Here is a 24,149-nt window from a genome sequence, read left to right on the forward strand (position 1 = left end):
TTCCGGCTCTCTAGAATCTGAGATCAAGAGATGGTTGAAGGAAGGAACAAACCTTTTTGGAGGTCTACTGCTCTTGTAGATCTTCGGGGAATAGGTTGAGGCTCCTCATTTGGTTGACGTTGTTGCACATTGTCACCGTTTGCAGTCCTTGAGTCTTCACCGTCCTCAAGCTCCATGTACTCATCACCGGTTTCTTTTGTTTGGTTTCTTTCCAAGTAATCTTTGTACATATTTTTTTCGTTAAAAATTACATCCCTACTCCTTAAGATTTTACCATCTTCAGGATTCCATAGGCGATACCCAAAGTCTGCTTCTCCATAGCCAATGAAGAAACACTTTTTGGACTTTGCATCTAGCTTTGATCTTAGGCTTCTATCTATGTGCATGAAAGCCTCACACCCAAACACTTTGAGAAATGCATAATTCACCGGTTTACATGTCCATGCCTCTTCTGGAACTCCCCCATCCTATGCCGTTGAGGGTGACCGATTGATTAAGTACACAGACGTACTTATAGCTTCCGCCCAAAGCTCAAGCGGTAGGCCTGCATGTAGCCGCATACTTCGTGCTCGTTCCATGATTGTCCTGTTCATCCTTTCCGAAATCCCATTTCGTTGAGGTGTCCTTGGGGTTGTCCTTTGCCTCCGAATGCCATTGCTAGCACAAAAGCTTTCAAAAGCTTGGCTGCAATATTCGCCTCCATTGTCGGATCTGAGGCATTTAACCTTGGTACCTGTTTCATTCTCCACAAAGTCTTTCCACCTTTGAAATATGGAAAATACATCGGATTTATTCTTCATGACATAAACCCATGTTTTTCTAGTCGCATCGTCTATGAATGTTACATAGTACAATGAGCTACCAAGTGATGGTGTACTTGCAGGACCCCAAACATCAGAATGAACCAACTCAAGTTTTTTATTTTTTCTTTCATTTCCTGATTTTTGAAATTTTACCCTCTTTTGTTTACCATAAACACAATCTTCACAGAACTCTAAGTCCACTTCTTTCAAACCTGGTGGAAGCTTCTTTGTTTGAAGGATTTGCATTCCTTTGGCACTCATATGCCCAAGTCGATAGTGCCACACTGCACTATCAACTTCTGTAGTTGCTGCACAAGCTGAAGGTTGTGTGCTAACAGTACACAAGTAAAGTGTACCGACCTTTTCTCCCTTGGAAACCACCAAAGATCCCTTTGAGATCTTCCACCGTTTATTTCCGAATGCAATGTTGTGACCTTCATCGTCCAATTGTCCTGTAGAGATTAAATTTTTTCGAAGAGAAGGAACATGCCTAACATCTTTAAGCTTCCATTCATTTCCGTTAGCAGTTTTGACAGAAACTGTACCTTTGCCGACAATCTCACAAGCTTCATCATCTCCCAAGTATACATACCCAAAATTACCTTTGGTGTAGTCTTGGAAATGTTGCTTGTGTGGTGTCGCATGGAATGAAGCCCCGGAATCTACTATCCAGGAATAAGACACATTGTCTAATGAGAGAATTAGAGCATCTTGCTCTACTTTTCCTGCCACATTGGCCTCCGATGTTGGCTTGTTGTCTTGAGACTCTGTCTCCTTCTTCTTCTTGGACCAACAATCCTTCTTGACGTAGCCCTTCTTGCCGCAGTTCCAACATTCAAGAACTGACTTTGTGTGTGACTTGCTCTGTCTTGAGCGATCACGACCCTTTTGGCTTTTGAACCTCTCCTTAGGCCTTCCTCTTGTTTCCACTGACAATGCAGCACTTGATGATTCTCCTGTGCTTCTCCTTCGTATTTCCTCGCTTAGGAGAACACCCACAACATCATCAAACTTAAGAGTATTTACACCAGAGATAGAATTACTTACAGCCATCACAAGGCTGTCCCAACTATCCAATAGAGATGATAATATAAGGAGAGCTCGCACTTCGTCATCGAAATTGATTTTCACCGATTGAAGTTGACTTATGTTTGTGTTAAAGTCATTTAGGTGTTTTGCAACGGAACCATTCTCTGCCATCTTTAGATTGAACAAGCTCTTCATAAGAAATACCTTATTGGATGCCGATGGTTTCTCGTAGAAGTCGTCAAGTGACTTCATCAAGTCCTCCGTGGTCTTCATCTCTGAAACATTGAAGCCCACCGTTGACGCCAAGCTTAACCGGATCAAGGACAATCCATGCTTCATCTGCCATCGTTGCGGGCTTCTTTGCAAGATCGCCTAGTGGCAAATAGAGGTCCTTCTGGTAGAGATAGTCTTCAATCTGCATCTTCCAATGTTGGTAGTTTTTGCCGTTGAACTTCTCAATCTTGAGCTTCCCTTCCTCCGCCATAACTCCCACTCAATTCAAGGAATCCTTTCCTTGAGATAATTTAGCTACGAGCAAACCTTGCTCTGATACCAGTTGTTAGGAAATAAGACGTAGCTAAATAGATTTTTTAGTAGATTAGTTAATGGAGAGAGATATATTTCACACACAAGAGATTATAGAGTAGAGAGAGAGAGAGAGAGAGTACACACGATATACGTGGTTCACCCAATGTGAGCTACGTCCACGGGAAAGCAGCCACTCAATGGCTTTAGCACTTCAAAAGAAGAAGTAGTTTACAAAGGGATTAAACCCTTGATAGAGCTCCCGCCTTGCTTCACTCTCACCACCTCACACTCACCTTGTTGCATTAACTTCACACTATGAAATGTGTGTAGAAATGGCCTCCTTTTATAGGCCAAAAGGGCTACCCTCTCTTATGAGAGACAGCCATGTGTAGCCGCCCTTGTGCGAATAAGTCCAAATCGGACCCTCTAATCCGCCCATGTGTGGCCGCCCTTGAGAAGACAAGTCCGCTTTTGAATTCGGCCACCGGCCATTGACTTTCGACCACCGGCCACTGGCGATTGACTTCCGACCACCGGCCATCGGCCACTAACTACCGGCCACCGGCCAACCGACCGGTTGTTTTCCAACCACTTTCCGGCCGCCGTCCGGCCATAATATTCCGACGAAAAGGAATATTCTGACGGAAAGAAATCTCGGGTGCCTCCGCCCCCGAGGCCTCTAAAGTTGCCCCTGATTCTTGTCCGTGAAAATTTTGGTTTCCGGTGAGTGATTTTCCTTCACGCACGATGGCTTCTCCTCATAATGGGGGCCTTACAAATGTGTATTTTTACCACAAAAAATTACAAGGGTAAATCGGGCTCCATACTTAACACACAAGCGCCAAATGGACAGTCATCCATTCTGGAACGATGTTGTAGGGTAACATAGGGATCCTCTACCCACTAGGAAAAGGACTAATGAATATGCTTTATCTTCTCTACCACATAGTCAAGGACGACTATGATTTCAAGAGAGAGGTAATGTCATAATAACTAATATCTAATTCTCCTAAATGATTTTCTCATGTTAAACTAATCATTTAATATGGGGAAGTACCAGGGGAGAAAAAGCTAGAATATTGGTTAAGCTGACAGACCGGCCATAGTAGGGGTCCAAAGGAGGGAAAATAGGGATCCAAAGGGGGGGCCATCTGCAAAAGAGCAATGTGCAACAATGGGCTTAAAAGACCCTAAGGTTCAGCCCATTAAGACTTCCAAAATGCTAAGGTTCCAAAATTCAAAGGTTGTGTCCAAAGTTCAAACACTAGGGAAATTGGATGCTTTGTGTGTGTCCCAAAATGTCTTCACAAGTCCTACATAGGAGGGGGCAAGCCTTGGAAGTAGGGGATGAGAGAGAAACACACACACACACACTCACAAGCTTCCTTTACACAAGGGGAAAGAGGGACACATGTCAGCTCCCTAGCCCAGATGCCCACAAGGTGTACTCAAATCCTATTGTATGGCCATGGAGGTGGACCAATGAGAATTAGGCTAGAGTAAATCTAATTTAATTAATTTAAGGGAAAATTGCCAAAATACCCCTGTAATTTGTGGAAATTCCCAAAATACCCCTCAAATTTCAAAAATTACCAGAATACCCCTTGCATCTATTTTGGTTGGACTGTTCACGATTTTCTAATATTTATTCCTTCTTTACAATTAAGATCCGTTTTTCAGTGCTTAGCATGTAATTTTTCACAAATTACCTCGCAAAAAGGGCAATTATGTCTAAAAATAATGAAGAAATTTATCTCCAAAGCCTACGTAACATACCCAAATTCTAGCTTTAGCATCTTGTATTGATAGGCAATCGGTCTTCTTATGAAATGATACAAAAAATTTCATCTTTTAAGAAATTTAATCTCACAACCAAGGGTACTTTGGGAATTTTGGAAAAATTGAAGGGCATTTTGGTAATTTTTGACAAAATCTTGGGGGTGTCTTGGGAGTTTTTGAAATTTGAGGGGTATTTTGGTAATTTTGACAAATTAAAGGGGTATTTTGGTAATTTTCTCTTAATTTAAAAACACTTAATAAAAGAACCAATAAGAATTAAGCTCTCTAGAAGACTATTGGATAGTCTTCCAAGGGATCCAATGAGCATTCAACAGCCCAATGGCTTGCCTGATTCCTATTGGCAAGGAGGCAAAGGGGTCCAATAAGAGTTTAGTTGCATCTATTAATTACCTAAAGCTCTCAAAAAAGGGGAAAGGGGGACACGTGTCAAAAGGCTATCACTTATGCTTCTTAATACTCATTGGCTAAGCCTGGAAAGGGCCAATAGGGTTGCAGCATGAGAAAATAGCAAGAGGGGTTGACCAAGAGAGAGAGAGAGAGGGGGCTGATTTTCTCAAGGCATTATCCACACACACTCGCACAAGAACTCATGTGTGAAGCAAGAAGACTCTCTCTCCCCTTCTCAAGCTTTAATGGAAAGCTTATCACCTACTCCAAGCTTGTGAGAAGGGAGGCCTACACCAACAACGTTTGTGATGCAAATCCAACCAAGATCCAAGCTTCAATGCATGCTCATCTCCACTATCATGCTAATTACTAAGCTAAGCTATGCTAATATGAGTGATTCTGTGAGGAGATGTACATCTTTCTCGTAAGACTACTCCTTCCTCTCAATCTACTCTCATACCCCGCTAGCTCTCAATCTACTCTCATACCCCGCTAGCTCTCACCATCTTCAAAGGTGTGTGAGGTCTTGGGTCTGAGACCGTGAGGGAATTGATGTTGTGTTTTATAAGTGTTTTGCTTAGTGCTTGAAGTTTCCATCTTCATTGCACTAACACAAAGAATTGTATTGTAAAATGTCTCTCTTGATGGGAGGAACCATAATACAAAGCCTTTTGGAGGGGGGACCGGCTCCATGCAAATCCGGTCCTCAACTGTTGTCAATAGCTTAATTTCTCTCTCTTTTGAAGTATTGTTCGTGCTATCCAACTAGGTGTTATTCTTTTTGTTCCTCCCTCCACCCAAGCACTCTTGTTATTCTCATTAGGAATCTATTCTAATGAAATGCACACTATGTTCATGTTATTTTCTGCTACACACAAGTTACTAGGCCATTAAATGTTACATTGGTATCAGAGCACAAGGTTTCTCTTTTCTTGCTCAAGAAGGGAGGTCCTCAAGCTAGCTATAAATGGTTGGTTTTATTAATTGCATGTGAGTAAGTAGAATAGGGATTTTTCAGCCTTGCAGTGCGCCTCCCTTTGTGCAGATAACGAGGCATCACCATCGAGAGCTATGGTCTTAATAGTGGAGTCCTACAGGGCTTGCCTTCGTCTAAACCACTATTGAGCTATTAGAAGCTTGACAGGAGCCCGTGTTTTTTTGGTGTTGAACGACCCTCTCTTCTATTCCTTGCAATTAATGGTATTTGAGCCACGGGTACAGTAGCTTGAGTGCTTTTTCTAAAGGGGTAAAGAGGAGTAGCAACTAGGGCTTGAAGTGCCAAAGTACACCTAAAATGTTTACACCTAAAAGTTGTTAGAATAGTTGACAATAGTAAAGCGAGTGAAATTAATGTTGATGACTTTGATTTTGCTAATGAATAGGCTACTAATGATGCCCCTATGCTTGTTAACTACCTTGTTTCTAGGCTTCAACAAGCTATGGGCAATCCATCCCTCCAAAGTGAAGTGCAACGGTAGCTTTGTGCTCATAGGATTCTCCAAGCTCCCCACCATGACGAGAGAGTACCTAGGAAGCCTCCTTGTGAGACTTCCAAAAGAGGCCTCTCTCCAATTCAGGAAAAAGAAGAAGATCCATACGAAGGACTCGGAAATTTGCTTCTTGATGATGCATCTCCTTCTCAAAGGAGAACTCAAGAGTCTCAACCGAAGGAACGAGAAAGAAGTGAGTCTCCTGCCACCTCGGAGGAGATGGCTCCACAAAGATGGCGGGCTAAACGCTCTTTATCACCTCCAAAACAGAGAAGACCATCACACACTTCCCCACACCATACTTCAAAGAGGGATGACAAAAGGCAAGAGAAGAAAAAGGCAAGAAAGACGACACCCTCTTCTCCATCTTCTTCATCCTCTTCCTCTTATGAAAGTGATGGTGCAGACGAAGAAGATCAAGGCAAGAAAAAGGCAAGAAAGAGGTCACCTTCTTCTCCATCTTCCTCAAATTCTTCATCTTCTGAAGAAAGTGATGATGCAGCTTTTGAACCATCAAAAAGAAGAGGCCATAGGAAATCCTATGCTGCATGGAAGAGGTCGTCCAAGCTCAACAAGTTCAAAGAGGGAGGGAAGAGCATCTCTTTCCTTACCTACGATGGTACCTTTGGTGCTACGGACAAAGTCTTAGCTTTTATCCAACAATTCGATGTGGCGTTTAGAGATGAGGGCTTCACGGAGACCTCTAAGCTACACCATGTAGCTATGCACTTTCAAAAGTCTGCCAGGCAGTAGTAGTCTAGCCTACGGGCCAACGGTGAAGCTCCACAAACATGGGAAGCTTTAAGAGCTTCCATTATGAAGCAGTTTTTGGCCACCGATGCCAAAGACAAAGTAATCACCGAATGAAGAAACTTGAAGCTCTCTCCCTACGAAACCATTCACAAATATGTAGACAAGTTTTGGGACTTACAACTCAAAGCCACTGTCTTCAAAAAGTTGGATTTTGGAGAGCAAAAGCAACAATTTTGTGTGGGTTTAACTGAAGAAATGGTGGAGTATGTCAACTCCCAAAGGCCACGCACCATATCGGCGGTTATACACCATACTATGGTGGCTTCTCGAATCAATTTCCAAACAGGGGCTAAAAGAAATTCTAAGCCCACAGAAAACAAGGGTTCCAATGAGCCTAAGGGGAAGGACAATGTCCAAAAGTCTCCTAAGGGCAACTCCAACAAAGCCAAGGAGAAGGGAGTTACAAAGGTAAAAACAAACTCTCTCCTGAAGAGCTTGAGCGTTATTGCAAGGATAACCATTGTTTCAAGTGTGGCAAGCAAGGGCATGCGTACCGCGCTTGTCCCCAAAAGAACACCCGCCATGAGCCTCCTAGTGCTACCTTGGTCGAAATCCAAGAGGAGAAAACTCACCACAAAGGATGTCCTCTATGCCATGCTTGGGGAAAGGTAAGAGAACATGATGCTTTTATTCTCTTTGACCCTGGTTCTACTCACAAATTTTCATATCCACAGAGTTGGCCACCAAGCTAGGCATACAAGCTTACGAGATGGGAGATGTCCTACTCGCCGCAGAGGGTGCTTTCAAGGGGCAAGAAGCTTCAGTCACTCCCTTAATCGGGAAATTGAGGCTCCATGTCCAAAGCTATGTGGACAAACAGGACTTCTTTATCTCTCCTCTCAAGCATGAGGATGTAATCCTAGGGGCACCATGGTTTGACCGCATGGCTGCCAATGTTAAATTCCCTGAAAGGAGAATCTACTTTAGGTTTAGGGAAAAGGATATGTACATAGATGCCAAAGAAATGGGTAACACCATACCCATTGTACATACGCAAGCTTTCAATAAGCCAATAAAGAGCTCTAGTTCCGTGTATATGATTTTTGTTAAAGATTCTCAAACTAAACCTAATGTTTTAGCAAAAGAAAATATACACACTCACAAGGAATTAGAGTTATCCAATTTTCTCAAGGGGTTTCAAGATGTCTTTATTAACGACATCCCTTGTGAGCTACCTCCTAAACAAGGCAATGATGACCATGCAATTGAACTTCTTCTAGGAAGTTCACTGCCTAATAAACCTCCTTATAGGGTTTCTCAAGCTCCACAAGAGGAGATTATGCGGCAAGTGCATGGGTTAGTTGAGAAAGGTATGGTTGGGCCTAGCTCATCTCCATTTTTCTCACCTGTGCTATTAGTGCAAAAGAAAGACGGCACACATCGTATGTGTGTCGACTATAGAGCACTAAATAGGATCACTATCAAGAATAGGTTTCCCGTTCCACGGGTAGAAGACCTATTTGATAAGCTACAAGGATCCACCTACTTCATTAGGATTGACCTAAAAAGTGGCTATCATCAAATAAGGATAGTTGATCAAGACATTGTAAAGACCTCATTTCGCACTACGTTTGGTCTTTACAAATATATAGTCATGCCTTTTGGCTTGACCAATGCACCAGCCACATTCAACCGCTTGATGGAGAAGCTATTCAGGCCTCACCAAACCTTTACTGGAGTGTTCTTTGATGATATCACGATCTACTCTAATTCAATAGATGAACACAAACAACATCTCCAGGTAATATTTCAAGTTCTAAGAGAGAGATTCAATATTGAGGTCACATTATCTCTAAAGATGGCATCCAAATGGATCCATCAAACCTAGGTGCTTTTTAATTCTTTTTATGCTTTTAGGTGGTCTTTTGGAAAAATTAGAGTTGGATCCTTAATCTACGTGTTCCAGAGAAGCTATGGCTCAATTTTGTGAAAATTTTCTTTCGAGTGCTTTTCACGCTATTTTTACCTTTTCATGATTTTTAATGCTTTTTAGTGAAAAGCAGGTCCGCTTTCTTGTTCTAGTGGACAAAGGAAACCCTGGTTCAATTTTAGAAATTTTTGCTTTTTACGCTACTTTTAGCTTTTCGACGTTTTTTGAAAAGCAATGTGCTTTTTAGCATGACTAGTAAGCATAAAAATATTAGTTTTACTCTCCATCAGATTTAAAATGATCACCCGAAGGAAAAACGGGACCAAATGATATTTTTACAAGAATTATTTTTATAAAAAGAAGTATCGTAAATATGCCAAGCAGTACGGAAAAGTCATAATCAGGTCGGGACATCACGGTGAGGCATAGTCTAGTCAAGGTTTCATTAGTTGGTCGAAAACTGTTAAATTGATCAATTTTACATTAAAAATTGGATGGTAAGCAGGAGAGTTGACCACCAAAAGCAAAGGGATGTTTCTAGGAAAGTTCACAAAAAGCTGTAGCTATTCCTAGCCCAAAAACTAGTGCTACTTTTCTACTTGGGAGTCACTCTAGCCTGGCCCAGTGCCTATAAATTCACCTGCAGTGCTCAATTTTCAGTGACGTCTGTTATGTCTACTACAGCAAGGCTATAGGAATCTATTATACAGAATGCTGCAAGTTCTTCATCACCATCTCCATAAGCTCTTCTCTCTCGTATTTGGGAAGAAGAAGAAGAATAAGAAGAAGGATACTCTCTCTCTACTTGCTTATTATCTCCTCCCTCGTTTCACGGTATATGTGCTCTCTGAAAGCTCTCGTGGTGAATACCTCTGTGTAGCTCTCATCATCGCTCTCTTTCGGCAAAACAAGAAACATTTTGACAACTCTTAATCAATTCTAAAGCACGATGAGAAGCTCTAAACTCCATAGCCGTCATCACCTCTCTCTCTATGTCGTTTTTCTAATCGTTTTTCTAAGTAGTCACCCTCTTAGTGATTGTTTTTTCATATATGAGTGCATGTATGGATTTGTCGAGTACATATGAAGTTGCCCCATGATTATTTCATCATGTTTAACATGTGACATAATTATGTTAAACATTATTATTTCATCATGTTTAACATGCTGATTTATGCACACAATGTGTTTATGATCACGTGCGTGCATAAAAAGCGCTTTTCGTTTCACGTCATAGAAGCGGTAGGAACACTGTTTTGGTCATAACTCACAAACCATTATGAATCAGCCCGAACCTTTTTAACCAGAGATAAAACAAATCATTTAAAACATTTTCTCTCTTTGGTGTCATGTGAGAATCATGCACAAGCCAAGAGATATCGTCAAAAAACAGCTTGTTGTCCACTACACTTTGGTCAAAATTTTGGACCCAAGCTCCTTGGAGAACCACCATATAGATTCACTGGATGGGCAAACCCACTAAACCAATTAAAAAGATTGACTAAACTTGATGGTAAATGTATTTAGGTCTCTGTTATCACCTTGGGTATACGAGTTATTAATCATTCCATAACCGGTTTTTACCTACGCGTGTAGGGGTGCTACCAAGGGGGAGTACCATATGACGTCGTGAGTTAACCGAGCCGCTTATGTATGATTTATGCTTTGTTTTTATGAGTTGATTTCAGTTATTAGATACCCATAAAATTATGTGAGGGTATCAACCCAAACCGCATAGGCAAATATGATTAAAGTGGCTTTCTTTTTGTGTTACCATTTGCTATATGAGTATCATATGGGTAAAGTGATGTGATAGAGTTATGATTTATGGTTGACCTAAAGGTCGGAGCTGTTTTGCATCATGTTTATGGTGATGGAATGTTATCATATGATGTATGGAACCTTATGGGTTGATGTGGATGCGTCATGTGCATTGGTATGATTGCTTCCCACCTTTCTATGTCAAAACTAGCTCTATTTGCTAGAGAGGTGAGTGCAGATATGATACATCAACTTTGCATGGTTGAATGTTGTAAAAATTGGATTTTTATATCATGTTTAGTTTATGGTCGGACTTCTTTTATGCATGAAAAACTCATGTCTTGAGAGTCATGTGTGTGGACTCCGATTGACGGCAAGGGATGTGTCAAACTCCAAGTGTGGGAGTTGATTCAATGTGAATGTGATTTGTGGCTAAGGGCTGAGATTCCCTCATGGATTATGGTTGTGATTTTTATGGTGTAAGCCAGTGTGGCTCTTTGTCTTTTTTTTTGGATATGGTTATGCTACCGAAATTTTTTGCAGCCATGTTATGTTCTAAAGTGGTTATGTAGGATTGGTTGTGCCTCACCCGAGTTGGGTGGAGTGCTCACCCGTGGGATGTAATTGAATGATGGTTTATTGTTTTGGGATTAGATCATGAAGTGGTTTGGATGGTTTATGGTAGACGTGTAAGGGTAGAGACCTTGTACAGTCTAACTGCTTGGAACAGATTGTTTGTGCATATGGAAAGTGCTATTGGGTTCTCATGGCAGCGTTGCTACAAGACTAGGATCACCTACATCGCTTAGCCTTTGACAAAAGGATCGTTGACTTAGGGCTTTGCTGGATCGGGGGTGTTGCCTAGGTCTTCTTCTTTTTGTTAGGCTCATCTACACGGTTAGTGCGGCAAGGGTTGAACGACCTACACGGCTAACACATCGAGGATTTTGCCTTGGCTTTGCCTAAACACCCGATGATGGGCATCAAAGAGGCATGGTGCCTAAACTGGTATGGTTGGTGATGATACCCTACTGCCTACTGGTACTTGGGATCCTTTCAGAGCTCAAGTTCATAAAGGGAGGCGAAGCGATCTCAGCTTATGTCTGGCTCAGGTAGGTTGGAGGTGTTCTTGCTCGCTCCCAATGAAGTGAAATTCTCTCAGTCTGTAGTAGAGTGGAAGTGGATGGGTGGACCAGTCGATCCCTACACAGGGTGCGGTGCTCTGCTAGTTATTTTTTCATAAACTTTTTTTGATGTTATGGTATACCTAGATTTTGTCATTGCATTAATATATGGTTTCCAGTTTAATTTAGATGGGGCATTTGAAGATTCTATGTTGTCATTCTCTCATGTCTCTGTGCACTCTATTTCATCCTCCACTATATTCTCTCTCTCTCTCTCTCTCTCTCTCTCTCTCTCTCTCTCTCTCTCTCTCTCTCTCTCTCTCTCTCTCTCTCTCTCTCTTCCCGCAATGCGGTGTACACATATATTCACCCTCCACAATGTTATATTTTCCTTGAGTATGATTTCATTCATAACACCCATTCAAGGGTAGCACTAGTCGCTAGGTGCCTCTGGATGCAGTCTGTCGGCTCATGGGCTAACCTCCATGCTTAGTCGGGCACTGAGAACTCCTCCCCTATGCAAACACTTTTGCAACTGTGATATATATTGAAAATTATATAAAGGTGTGAATTGTATATTTTGTGCATAGACCCCCGGGGAGGGGTTTCTCTCACCTGGTATCAAATAGTTTTTTCCCATTTTTAGAGCTTTGGTTTGTGGTCTTGGAAATCTCAAAATGTGCAGGGGGCTTTGGAGCCAAGAATCAACAAAGTGGGGTTTCATATGAACTTTATATCAAGATCTTTGGATATGGGAGCAGAGGTAAAAACAATCATTCAAATGGCAAGAAAAGAGAATTTTAAGGAGGTGTTTCGGGGTGAAATTTTCAAGCTCTTAGGGTGCAACTCGTGCGATCCCGCCATGTGTCACTGAGTAAACCCACATGTGGGGTTGCTGGGAAAGTGTGAGGGGTATATATAATACCCCATGCCCTCCATAAAGGTATCAGAGAGGAGAAGGGAGCCTTGGCTATGGCTTCCCTCCATCTCCTCATGTGGTGCGAGCGCTATGTAGGGCATTGTGCAGGCATTTGATGGGTAGCTTTGGTGGTGATTGTGGGCATCCATGGTGATGAGCGATGGCCGATGGTTATTGTTGATGTCCGCAAGGTCTCTATCACACAGGAGGCCTCAAACATTCTCCCTCTTTTACATTGAGGATAAAAGTGTTGTTCCACCCTAGTGGTGTCGGGTGCCATTGCCATATATGAAAGGGTTATTTCCCACGGTGCTAAACTTGGAAATTTGGGTTGAAAGTAGTGGTTTTTATGCAAGCATGACAAGTGTCTCCTAACAAAAAAGGAAGGTCTTAAAAATAGACTAATCATCCTAATAAGGTGCCCCCTTTTTGTTTTTGAGAGAGAGGAGCTTTTGAAGAAGAAGGGGAGATGTTTTAAAGAATTGCAGAGAGCTTAGAGGAGCATTGTACTCCATGTTTTGAAGAATCAAGCTTGAAATTCCCCCCCTTTGTTGTCAATTCCCCATCCCCCTTCTACTCTCTACTATTTTCTCTCTTGTTGTTGGTGTCGACAGGTGTGTTTCCCCCAAGCCACTCTTTTGTGTGTTGTGCAAAGAGAGAGTGAGAGAGAAGTGATGTGCGGTAGTGGCATGTGAAATTGAAGCATGTACAGGTTTGGATTCTTTGAAGCATGCACAGTTTTGTTGGTAAGCAGTGAAAGGTGTATGTTGTCCAAATTGTGTTGTTCTGAAGGTGTTTCTAAGAGGAGTGGGGTGTTGTGAGTACCTTGGGCTATAGAGAGGCAATCTAGCTATTTTTTTAGGTGTGTTCCCATTCTCCCTCTCCATATTCTATTTCCCCCACTCAGGAACATTTGATTGCTCGTTGGTTTGGTCAAGAAAAGTGGTTTTTTTGCAAGGAGGTGATGGCAGCACGAAGCTATAGGCTGATTTTCACCAGTGAGGAGGATCCAAAGGAGTGGATGGCCGATTTTGACATGTACGTTTTGTTGTTGAATATGTCAAATGAAGACAACAAGATGAAGACAATTCCACTGATGATGCAGGGCAAAGCAAAGGTATGGTTTTATGCTTTGGAGAGAGAACCCAAGTTGATATGGCTGGCCCTGTAGACTCATTTCCTACAAGATTTTTGTAACAAGGTGTCCTTGTTGGTCTAGATGCAAAATTTAAGACTTTAAGGCAGGATGTGAAAGAGCAGTTTGATGTTTTTCTTAAGTATTTGGAAGAGTGTGGGTAGATTTTGCAGTCACCATGCAGTTGGCCAATGGGGAGTACTTCAAATTGGACATATTCATGGTGTGTTGCATCCAAGGTTCAAGAGAAGGAGGATTTTGAGAGTCCAAAACACTACAATGGTGTGGTTTCAATTGCACAAGCAAAGAGCAAGAAAATCAAGAAGAAAATTGAGCAAGGTGCATTGGGGTATGAGGTTATGTTCCCAGCCCGCTCCAAAGTACGAAGGAAGAAGACCAAGTGGAGAACCAACCACATCAGGGAGTCGCAGCCATTCCACAACAATGGGTACATATTTTTTAAGATTTGATTGAGTAGATGCAAGAGCTTTGTCTATGTGTCATGGATAGAGGTCAGTCAAGGGCTGGAAGAGGAAGGGCTAGGCCATTGCTTGGCAGATGCTACAACTACAAAAAGAAGAAGGCAACTACGCTCCAGATTTCCACATCCACCAAGGGAACGAAGTGGCATGTATCCATTATTTGGCAGAGGTAGAGGGCAGTCATAGTTCAATGGTCAAAGAGAGAAGCTGGAAGTTGATAATTCGATATTGTTAGCTCTGCCAGGTAATGATGAGGTTCCTAGAGTTAGCATAATTGGTGTGGATAAGCAGGAGGTGGATGTTTTGGCAAATAAATGAGGCAAAATGGAGACTAAGATTGAAAGAGAAACTAGGGCTCAAAAGGGCAAAAGAAGGTGAATGAAGGTAGAGAGCAGCGAGAAACAATCCAGAGGATGCATCATTTCAAGATCAAGCAATTGGATTTCCAATAGTTGGGGCATGGTCATCATGAATATGATTTGGTGAGTGATATCCAAAATCAAAAGGCTAACATTACATTTGGTCAATTGCTTGCATTGAATCCCAAGTTGAGGAGGCACTGGTCGACCAGTGTTAGCCCGCGGCTTCCACGGTCTAGGGGTGATGTGCATGCGGTACAAAATTTGTCTCTAAGGGTAGGGAGCCCAACTAATGTGCCTCCAATTGTGGATGTTTTGATTGAGAAGAAGAAGAATGCATTGGCATACATTGATGGTGGTGCACATGTTTGCGGGCTAACAGAGGCTGTTATGAAGGACGTAGTTATCAAAGTTGTGGTTAGATCCAATGTGCACATGAGGATGGCCAACCATGCCATATCTAGATGTTTGGGAGTGTTCCAATATGTGAAGGTAAATGTTATGGGAATTGAACGCCTAATCAATTTCTTTTTTATGAAAGCATGTGAGAATGCCTACCCTATTATTTTGGGGAGGCCATGGCTGCTTGCAATTATGGATAAGCATGGTTGACAGAAGGGGGTTTTCATATTTTCCCACATAGCCTCGTCACCTACATCATTGGCTCACCATAACTGTTGCACACCATTGTCACCATTCTTTGGGTTTTACGCTTACAAATGGGTGCAACAACACGTTTGATATATGTTATGCGAGCCTGAGGAGAAGCACGAGGTTGAAGAGGCAGTGACCAAGTGCTCCCCCTTCACTCTTGACCTTCAACCACCTGCATAACTTGATAGTTTTTTCTTGTAAGCTTGTTCTACCCTTGTAGCATTGAAGACAATCAAAGCATCCAACAAGCTAAGGTTCCCAACAGGGTTGATTCCATCAAGCAAGATCACAGTCTTGTAGCAACATCCATAAGATCTCTACCATCTACCAACAAACCTCCTTCACCACCAGAGGAAAAGGACCCCGTCTAGACTCAAGACAGAGGCGAGGCTTCTCGACACTCTGTCTTCTTGCCCTGCTTTTTGTCTGTAGATTTTGTAGAGCTACAAAGTCAAAATGTTATCTTTCAATTCATTTTTTAGCCTCCAAAATGGTGTGAGCCATTTAAGTGGGCGTTGAGAATTAAGTGAACAGTCCCACACAATGGATGATACACATGATCACCAATGTTTTTATTGGTTTTCTTACACTAAAAACCTCTAAATCTATCCGGTGTCCATCAAGGTGACCCTCCAAACTAGCCATGAGTTTTCAAATTCTTGTCCTTTAAATTTGCACTAAAGGTCGGTTTTCTATGAGCATTGACACTGACTATAGAGGTTAGACACTGCTTGTGCGAGCCGCCAAGTAAGACCACCTCATGGAGCAAAACATCAACATCATCACCACCTTTAATGGGGATAGTTTTTTCACTTGGTAGAGCAAGACTATGTACTTACTAATGCACAAGGGCCTATGGCATTTAATAGAGCCTAATGATGAAGCAGCAAGCTCTACAAAAATTGCATCCAATCAAAAGGCCCTCGTTCTAATTGCACAATCATTAGGAGATCATGTCATCTCACATATTGTTGGGATCATGGAGGCAAAGGAGGCTTGGGATGCTTTCAATCAGGAATTTGGCACTGCATCAAAGAGCTCAAAGACCAATTTATAAATGCAGCGTGGCTCTAGCGGAAGTACCAAGAGATCAAGTATTCTTCAACCAAGGAGGATTTAGAGGAGGAAAAGAAATCGTGACAAGAGGAAGAGGACGAGGCCAAGATGGCATCAGTAGACGACAATTTATCTATCACAACTGTGGAAAACTAGGACAATTTTGCTAGAAATTTCCCTCAATAAGAGGCAAATTTCATTGGAAGAAGGGAAGAGGAAGGAGAAGAAGAGGCACCAGCAAGGGAAGGAGCTACCAAGGGAACTGAGAATCTGTTCTAGAATAATTTGTAAAACCCCCATGATGTAAGCACTTGTCAAGAGTTGGGCTCATCTATAGGCATGATAAATCCGGGCTAGGTTATAAAAGTATGGAGCATCTTTTTCGGGCTACTCATTGTGGAGTAAAGGGATTAGGAAAGTGCAAAGATTATATCTTTGAGGGGGGGTGTTGAAGTATTTATGTATGAGTGAATGAGAGATGGATGGAGATATCCCACATGTAAGGGTGTGAGGGTGCTTGGACTATATAAAGGCCCTCATTCCTATGAATGAAATCATTCAAGTTTATCCCTTGAGTACATTGCACTATCTATGAACTTATGATAACCTTGTGCATAGTCAAGATCATGTATATGAGCCCAAGCTTCCATCTTGGGACCTAATTTGCTTGAGTAACATTTTTTATGCTCAAGCATTCACACACGTATCATGCTAGGCATTAGATTTCACCCACCCTAGCTCTATAAAATTTGTGTGTTTCAACGTGATTACAAAATGGAGTCAACCTATGATGAAGGCTCTACATTGGGGAAGAGGAAGAGAGCGATGATGGTTTGGCTTAAGCTGGATATCGATGTGTTTGGAATTACAATAGGCTCCCCCAATCCAAATGAAGGTATGCAAGCTCCATTTTGTAGTCTACATGTTAAATAAGTAGAAGGAACGCTAGGTGAGGACCTAACCAAGCAGGAAAAGAAGGGCTATGTGGAGTTGTGTGGCTCTTACCCCAATCTATTTTCCACAAAGTATAAATATTTGTGGGGAGATAAAGGGGTGGAGCACCCAAATTCTGCTCAAAGAGGGGTACAAGCCAAGAGCACAAAGGCTGCGGAGGTTGGGAGTTTTTCAGAAGGAGGCTCTATGGCAGGAGATCAACAAGCTACTTGAAGCAGGTATTATTTATCCAGTGAAAGAGTCTGAGTGGGTTTCACATGTTGTTATTACACCAAAAAATAATGGGAAGGGGAGAATGTGTGTGGACTACAAACCATTGAATGTTGCTACAAAGTGGAATCATTACCCCTTGCTGTTTCAGGATGAGATTTTAAACAAGTAGCAAGGCATGAGAGATATTCAATTATGGATGGCTTTTTTACAATATTTCCAGATTGATATTGCTTTGGAGGACCGATTGAAGACTAATTTCATTTTGCCATGGGGGTGCTTTGCCTACCATAGGATGCCTTTTGGTTTGGTGATCCTTATGTAATGTTTCAAGATTGGATGAATAAGGTGCTCAAACCATACTTTGGTGAGTTCATTAGAGTTTTTATGGATGAGATTGGACGTTAAAGCTCCAAGGTTGAGATTTGTCAAAGTTAAGGCTATGTTTTTAAAGGCTAGATAAAGAGGATGCACAGCTGAATCCCAAGAAGTGAAAATTGGCTCGACTGCGAGCTCATTTATTGGGTCATATGATTTCACAAAATGGAATAGAAGCGAATCCTGAAAAGGTGAAGGCTTTGGTTTTGATGGAACCCCCAACCAGTGTGGCAAGTTTGGCTTTATTTGTGCACAAGCGTAAGTATTTTTCCAGGTTCTTTTGGATGCTTTTGCATTATGTATACCTTCTCCAAAAGATGAGTCAACAGGCTAATGGTTTCTAGTGGACTAAAGATGCACAAGTAGCCTTTGATAGAGTGAAGGAGATTCTTTGCCATTTATCGACAATTTGCCCCCTCAACAATGAGGATGACTTCTTTGTTGTAGGACGGTAAGTATAGTTTCCATTGGTGTTGTATTGATAAGAAGGTGGGTAGGTGTTATAAAATCCAATCTATTCTGATAGCCATGTGATTGGCCCTGAAGAAAGGTCATACACAGAGGCTGAGCAGTGGGTAATGACTCTAGTATTTGCATGTCACAAGTTTAAATTGTATTTGATCATTTGAAAGTTTTATGTGCTCACCTCTAACAATTTGTTGCCTAAAGTGGTGCTTCATCTTAAGCCAAAGAAGTGTATCCGGAAGTGTGTGCTTGAGCCGCAAGAGTTTAAATTTGAGTTCAAGATTGATCACACAAGAAAGTCACATTTGACAGACATTATGGTTAATAAGGAAGACAATTTTCCAGTGTAACCAAGGGTGTTGAGAGAAGATATCAGAGAGGAGCTAGATTTAGAAGAATCTTTGACTTTGTGGTTCAATGGAGCTTACAGAAGGGTAGTACAGAAAGCGAGAGGAGGTGTGATTATACAGGACCCACGAGGTAAAATGATTTTTTCTGAAGCTTATGACTTGGAAGGCATTCACACCAACAATGAAGTTGAATATTTGACTCTCCATGTGGGGCTATAGCAATGTGTGGAGTTTGGGATCTCCAGGCTTGTGGTTAAGGGTGATGCCCTCTTGGTCATTAAGCAACTCTTGGGACAATGGCAAGGTACAAAGGGATTCTCTCAAAACTTGGTTTTTCTTAATAAACAAGCTGATGAATTTTTTTGAATTAGTGCAGTTTAAGCGTGTTAGAAGATATAAAAATCAGGAGGCTGATCAATTGGCCAGCAGTCATGTACAGGCTCATGTAGAAGGTTTATATGTGGCACCCACCACATACGCAAGTAGGGAAACTTTATAAAAGGTTGATGATTTTTTGAGCACAGGTCAATGTTCAAAGGGCTTGTCCAAGCTACAAAAGAGGAGGATTGTTCAAAAGGCTCACAAATTCACCTTGGTTAGCAAGGATTTGATGACATATGGTCGAGATGGAGTGCTACAGAGTGTCCTCTACAAAGAGGAAATTGGCATGGTTTTGGAGCAGTGTCATGAGAAGAGTGGAAATCAAGGCAAAGATCGGGTACTTTTTTGTGTGCTTCGAGTTGGTTTTTGGTGGCCATCTATTAAGAGAGATGTGCACTATTGGTGCAAGACGTTGGAGAGGGGGAACGGAGAACACGCCTAGCACACACACAAAAATGCCTTTTATAGCTCAGGGCATACACAACACCCTTGCCCACTTGAAAACCACCTCCAAATGACACATTTACCAAGACCACACGTGCACACGCACTCACAGAGATTCACCTGAGACCACATAGAGCATAACGCTATCCACACCCATAGAAATGCACCAACAGTCATCGCCCTTCACATACAATCCCTCACTCACTCTCTCCTTCTTTACACACACGTTGCCGGGGGGGCAACACTGCCGACACACGCCCACACTCACTTGTAATAGATCAGAGAAGAAAAGGGAAGGGAAAAAAATAGCAAGACACAATCGCACACTTCAAAATCGGGGAGCTTTCTTCACTCAACCACAAAAAACTGCATACAACTCTGATCGCTAGCCGAGCATACAAAACTACACATGGGACGAGCTCTCTCCAACTTTTTGCACCACGCAGAGCTCTCTCTCTCTCTCTCTCTCTCTCTCTCTCTCTCTCTCTTTTCCTTGACATGCAGGAGCCAAGCCTTTCCTTGAGGTCACCGCTTTTCTGACAACGCGTAGAATTTCGAACAACGAAGAAAACCCTCTTTGTTTCCTTCTTTTTTCCTCTACCTCTTATCTTTCTTTTCTTATTCCATATCAAAGGGGCAACGACGGCGCATCTTTGCACCATTGCTTCACGCTTCTTTTAACTTCTTCTTCTTTTTTATCCTTAAAAGGAATGGTTCCTTTTCCACCTTTAAAAAAAAAATTGGATGGCCTGTAACCGGCTGTATTTGCCCTCACAACTCCTTTTGAGTATTAACCCCCAACCACCACTTTCTTTTACATCCTCAACTAATGGCCTTTTAACCCCCAATTAGCATGTGATCGGTGCTTGCACATGCTCAAACTTTCTAGGCACCTGTCCAATGATGCCACATTGGAGCTACACTTGCTACCACCGAACCCCAAAAACTCCGTTCATCCTAACCATCACGTTCCCTCAAACAACACGCTCGAAAAATAGGAAAAAACCACTCGATCCCTTTTTCTCATGATTGCCTATCAACTCGAACTAGGCGAACCTTGATGCCCTCAGCAAGCCACAAATTTCAGCTAGCTCCCCACATCGCACAAAATCTTCAAGAACCTTAGCGAGCTCAGAAAAAACATTGCCCGTGCACCTACTGAGGCGGCCAAGTTGGCACACACACTCGACCCCCGACAAATCTTCCATAGGCCATAACTTGCTTATTCAGACTACGATTGACAATCCGTCACTGTCTACCAGCTCCACATGTTATGCATTACCCTTGCAAACTCTGGAAAGGCCCCAAAACATCCAAATGGCATGCTTACCAATACGACCAGGTGGGCACACAACTAGCCCCAAGCAAACTTTCAAATGGCCATAACTTGCAGTTTAGAGCCCCGAATGGCAATCCGAGAAGACTAGCATGCTCCACAACTTGAACTTTACACACCCGCTTGTGCATTCTAGTTCGGGTCACCTGTCCCCATTTGCCCTATTCCTCGGGGATCTGTAAAACCTTCCAACTTTGAACTAGCATATCTTTCACATTGGGGCTCCGTTTGACGAGCCGTCTAGATAGGCCTCTAGAGCATCTTGAACCCTACATTCCAGGGCACATTCCCTACCTTTTTGACACCTCGATCTGCCATCCCAATTATCGCAATTTGGAGGGCCCTTGGCCTAAAAACCCACTTTGAGCATACATTTCAGATGACTTTGTCCTACCCAGGGCCTTTACAACTATCTCAAAACTTTGCCATGCACCTCTCAACATGCTCCGCATTACATTGCACACTTCCAAGCACGGAACAACTTTGGTCGCACCATCATTGCCCACCCCCTAGTTGAACATTTGGTTCAACCACACACATGTTTATTGCACCTAAAAAAACTGCAACACCAATCTGGCAACCAAAAGCACTCCAAAACCACAACCATATGTACAAAAGCTATCTTTTGTCACATGCCACACCTACTCAAGCAGGTTGCCCAACCCCCTGCATTACAACATGGTTACCACCTGGGTCAAACACTTTGCATTGATCTCTTCCACCCACCTGTAAGACGGCCTCTCATAGTGCTCCATCCGAGCACACAGCCAATCATCGACATAACCTGCCCTTGGCATACTCCCACCTCTCCAAGCATCCAATGGAAAACTTCCCACTTCCAGCAAAGCATCACCAAACGCATTACCACTCTCATCACACATAACCATCACTCAGACTGAACATAACATGTCCTCCCTCCCAACCATATAAAGTGAGATCCTCATCTAGCAAATCTTGTACTTGCTCAACAGCCCATGACACAGCCGCTCTTATCAGCATCCCTTTCAACCACCATTCACAAATCCCCTTGGAAAGCTTGGACACCGCCTTGGAATCTGCATCACCTGTAATAGAGTGCACTGGCTGCATAGGAAGCACATCTATCTTTGACTCCACGTTGCCCTTCTCACCGGTCATGCACTCAATTTAAGCATCGTCGAGCTCCTCCTCGTCAACTGGCCCTTCAAGGTCAATGTTGAGCCAGCAGAGGATCACACCCACATTTTTGCTCACACTCATCATTTTTGTAACCATTGATTGTAATAAATGTCTTTCCGACATTGATTTTGAATTGAGCCATTCATTAAGTAACGGGACTCAATTGAGTTTCCAGCTTGTAATCCCGAAGTAATTTCACTTGCTGATGTAATTAGTTAGAGATGTTCTCACCTCCAAGGCTGAGGTATATGAGCCAAAGTTTTTGTAACCTAAGGAGATTCAGTTTTTAATCAAAGTGAGTTTTTGAGCACCGTGACTGTGTCTGAGAGAGTGAGAGAGAGAGAGAGTCTTATCTACATGCTACGCGAGCTACGGAGCCGCCATTGGAGAAGCGACACCGCCATTGTGTTAGCAACGGCGAGAGCTACGCACTGATACCAAGAGTGCGCGCTGTCGGCTTCTATGTGTGGTAAGTTCCTACGAGCTTTGGTGTGAGTTTTCTTCCAACTCGTGTGTCGGAATAGAACGTGCAGCATATCTATAGAACCACAACGAGTAGAGCTACACATTAGTACCATCGGGGTCAAGTTTCGATCACCTGTATTTTTCGGCCTGTCTTCATACGCGTTTACCACACGGAGTGGTTATAGGTTGATTTTGCAGTTCAAGTCTTTAGGGTGTTGTTCTTACCTAGTGTATAGACTTCCCCTTGAGTTTGAGAGCGATTCCATGATTCTAGATCCTGTTTCGTATAGCATTCGTTCGTAGTAAGGATTTCAGTCACTTGCGTATTTTAGAACTTAGATTTGATTTCCATAGTAGTGATTGTCATTAGAAGGTCGAGTAGGTGATTTGACACCCACCTAGTTGTTTCCATGCGCCTGCGGGTCAAGCTTCGTCCTCGTCTGACAAATTCTGTTGTTGGTTGAGTTCTCGCTATTTAGCTTCCGCTAGCGGCGTAACCGCCTTAACATTTGGCGCCGCTGCCGGGGACGAGAGCCCTAAGTAGGTGACCTTAGACTAATCCTACGAGGTGAGTCGTATAAACTACTTTGTATACTTTAGTTAGAAAAGATCTAGGAGTGGTGGACTCCGAAGATCTCGAGAAATACTAGGAAGTGGGGAATTCCTGGGTCTTCCGTGTTGACAGTATTTTTAGTTTAGCTTAGATTTCTTTGTTGTTTTGTTGGTGTTGAGTAGTTGTTGATAGAAGAAGAATTTGCTAGTCCGTGAGTGGCAGTGAATCTCTTTAAAATCACAATTACCAAACCCATTTTATGATTAGGAATAGCTTAGGTAGGACTTCATTTGATCCTGATCTAGAGCTAATAATCATTGGAGTATTTGCTTGATATGGTTGATTGCATGTTAGATCACTAAACCGTCGAGTTAGTAGTGAAACTTGCAATAAACAAAAGTCAGAGAAATTTTCTGTGTATCTGGGAGTTGCCGAGCACTTGAGAAAGCTTTAGGAAGGATTCTGCGCCAAAAAACTGGAAATCTGCAACTTTAGACATCATACGCGTATGATGTCTAAATGACCAAACAGAAACCAAAACAGAAATTTTGACTTTACCAGAGTGAGCAGGAGGGTGGTTATACCCTAATTTTCAACTTAAAACAAGAGCATTAACACTCAAAGAAACCCAAAAAGACAAGTCGGAGTCCAAGAAACGCAAAGAATAGGAAATTTTGGATTCAGATCTTGTTTTTACATTCAAACCTGACAAAAACACTTGAAACTCAATTATAAACATTGGAGAAGGCTTAAAACCAAGAATAGTCCAAATCTGTGAAAAAAGACATCATACGCGTATAATGTCTTTTAGCACATCCACTGCTTATTTTTGATATCTGACCTGACAAGATTGTTACAAACACTGTAGAAAGCAAAAATATCAAGTCTTGATCCAAACTGATGAAAAAGACATCATACGCGTATCATGTCTTTGACCTAATTTTGGACATGTTTTGATACTTTGCCAACATAGATCCATTGTAATAGCTGTCTAGAGGTTATATTTCAAGTTTCATCCCATTTGCACCACAATTGACCCAAAAAACAAGTTAAAAGCGGGAAATTGCCAAGAAAAGCCTAAATTAGCCATAACTTGCTCAAACAGAGTTCAAATTGAATTTTGTGAGTGGAAAGAGCATAAGGGGCCTACTGAGAGTGAGCATAACCAAAATAGTCTAAATCTGTGAAAAAAGACATCATACGCGTATAATGTCTTTTTCAGCATAACTGCAACAAAATTCTCAC

Source organism: Adiantum capillus-veneris, chromosome 6 (assembly GCF_014529385.1).
Source record: "Adiantum capillus-veneris isolate H3 chromosome 6, ASM1452938v2, whole genome shotgun sequence".
NCBI classification, from domain to species: Eukaryota; Viridiplantae; Streptophyta; class Polypodiopsida; order Polypodiales; family Pteridaceae; genus Adiantum; species Adiantum capillus-veneris.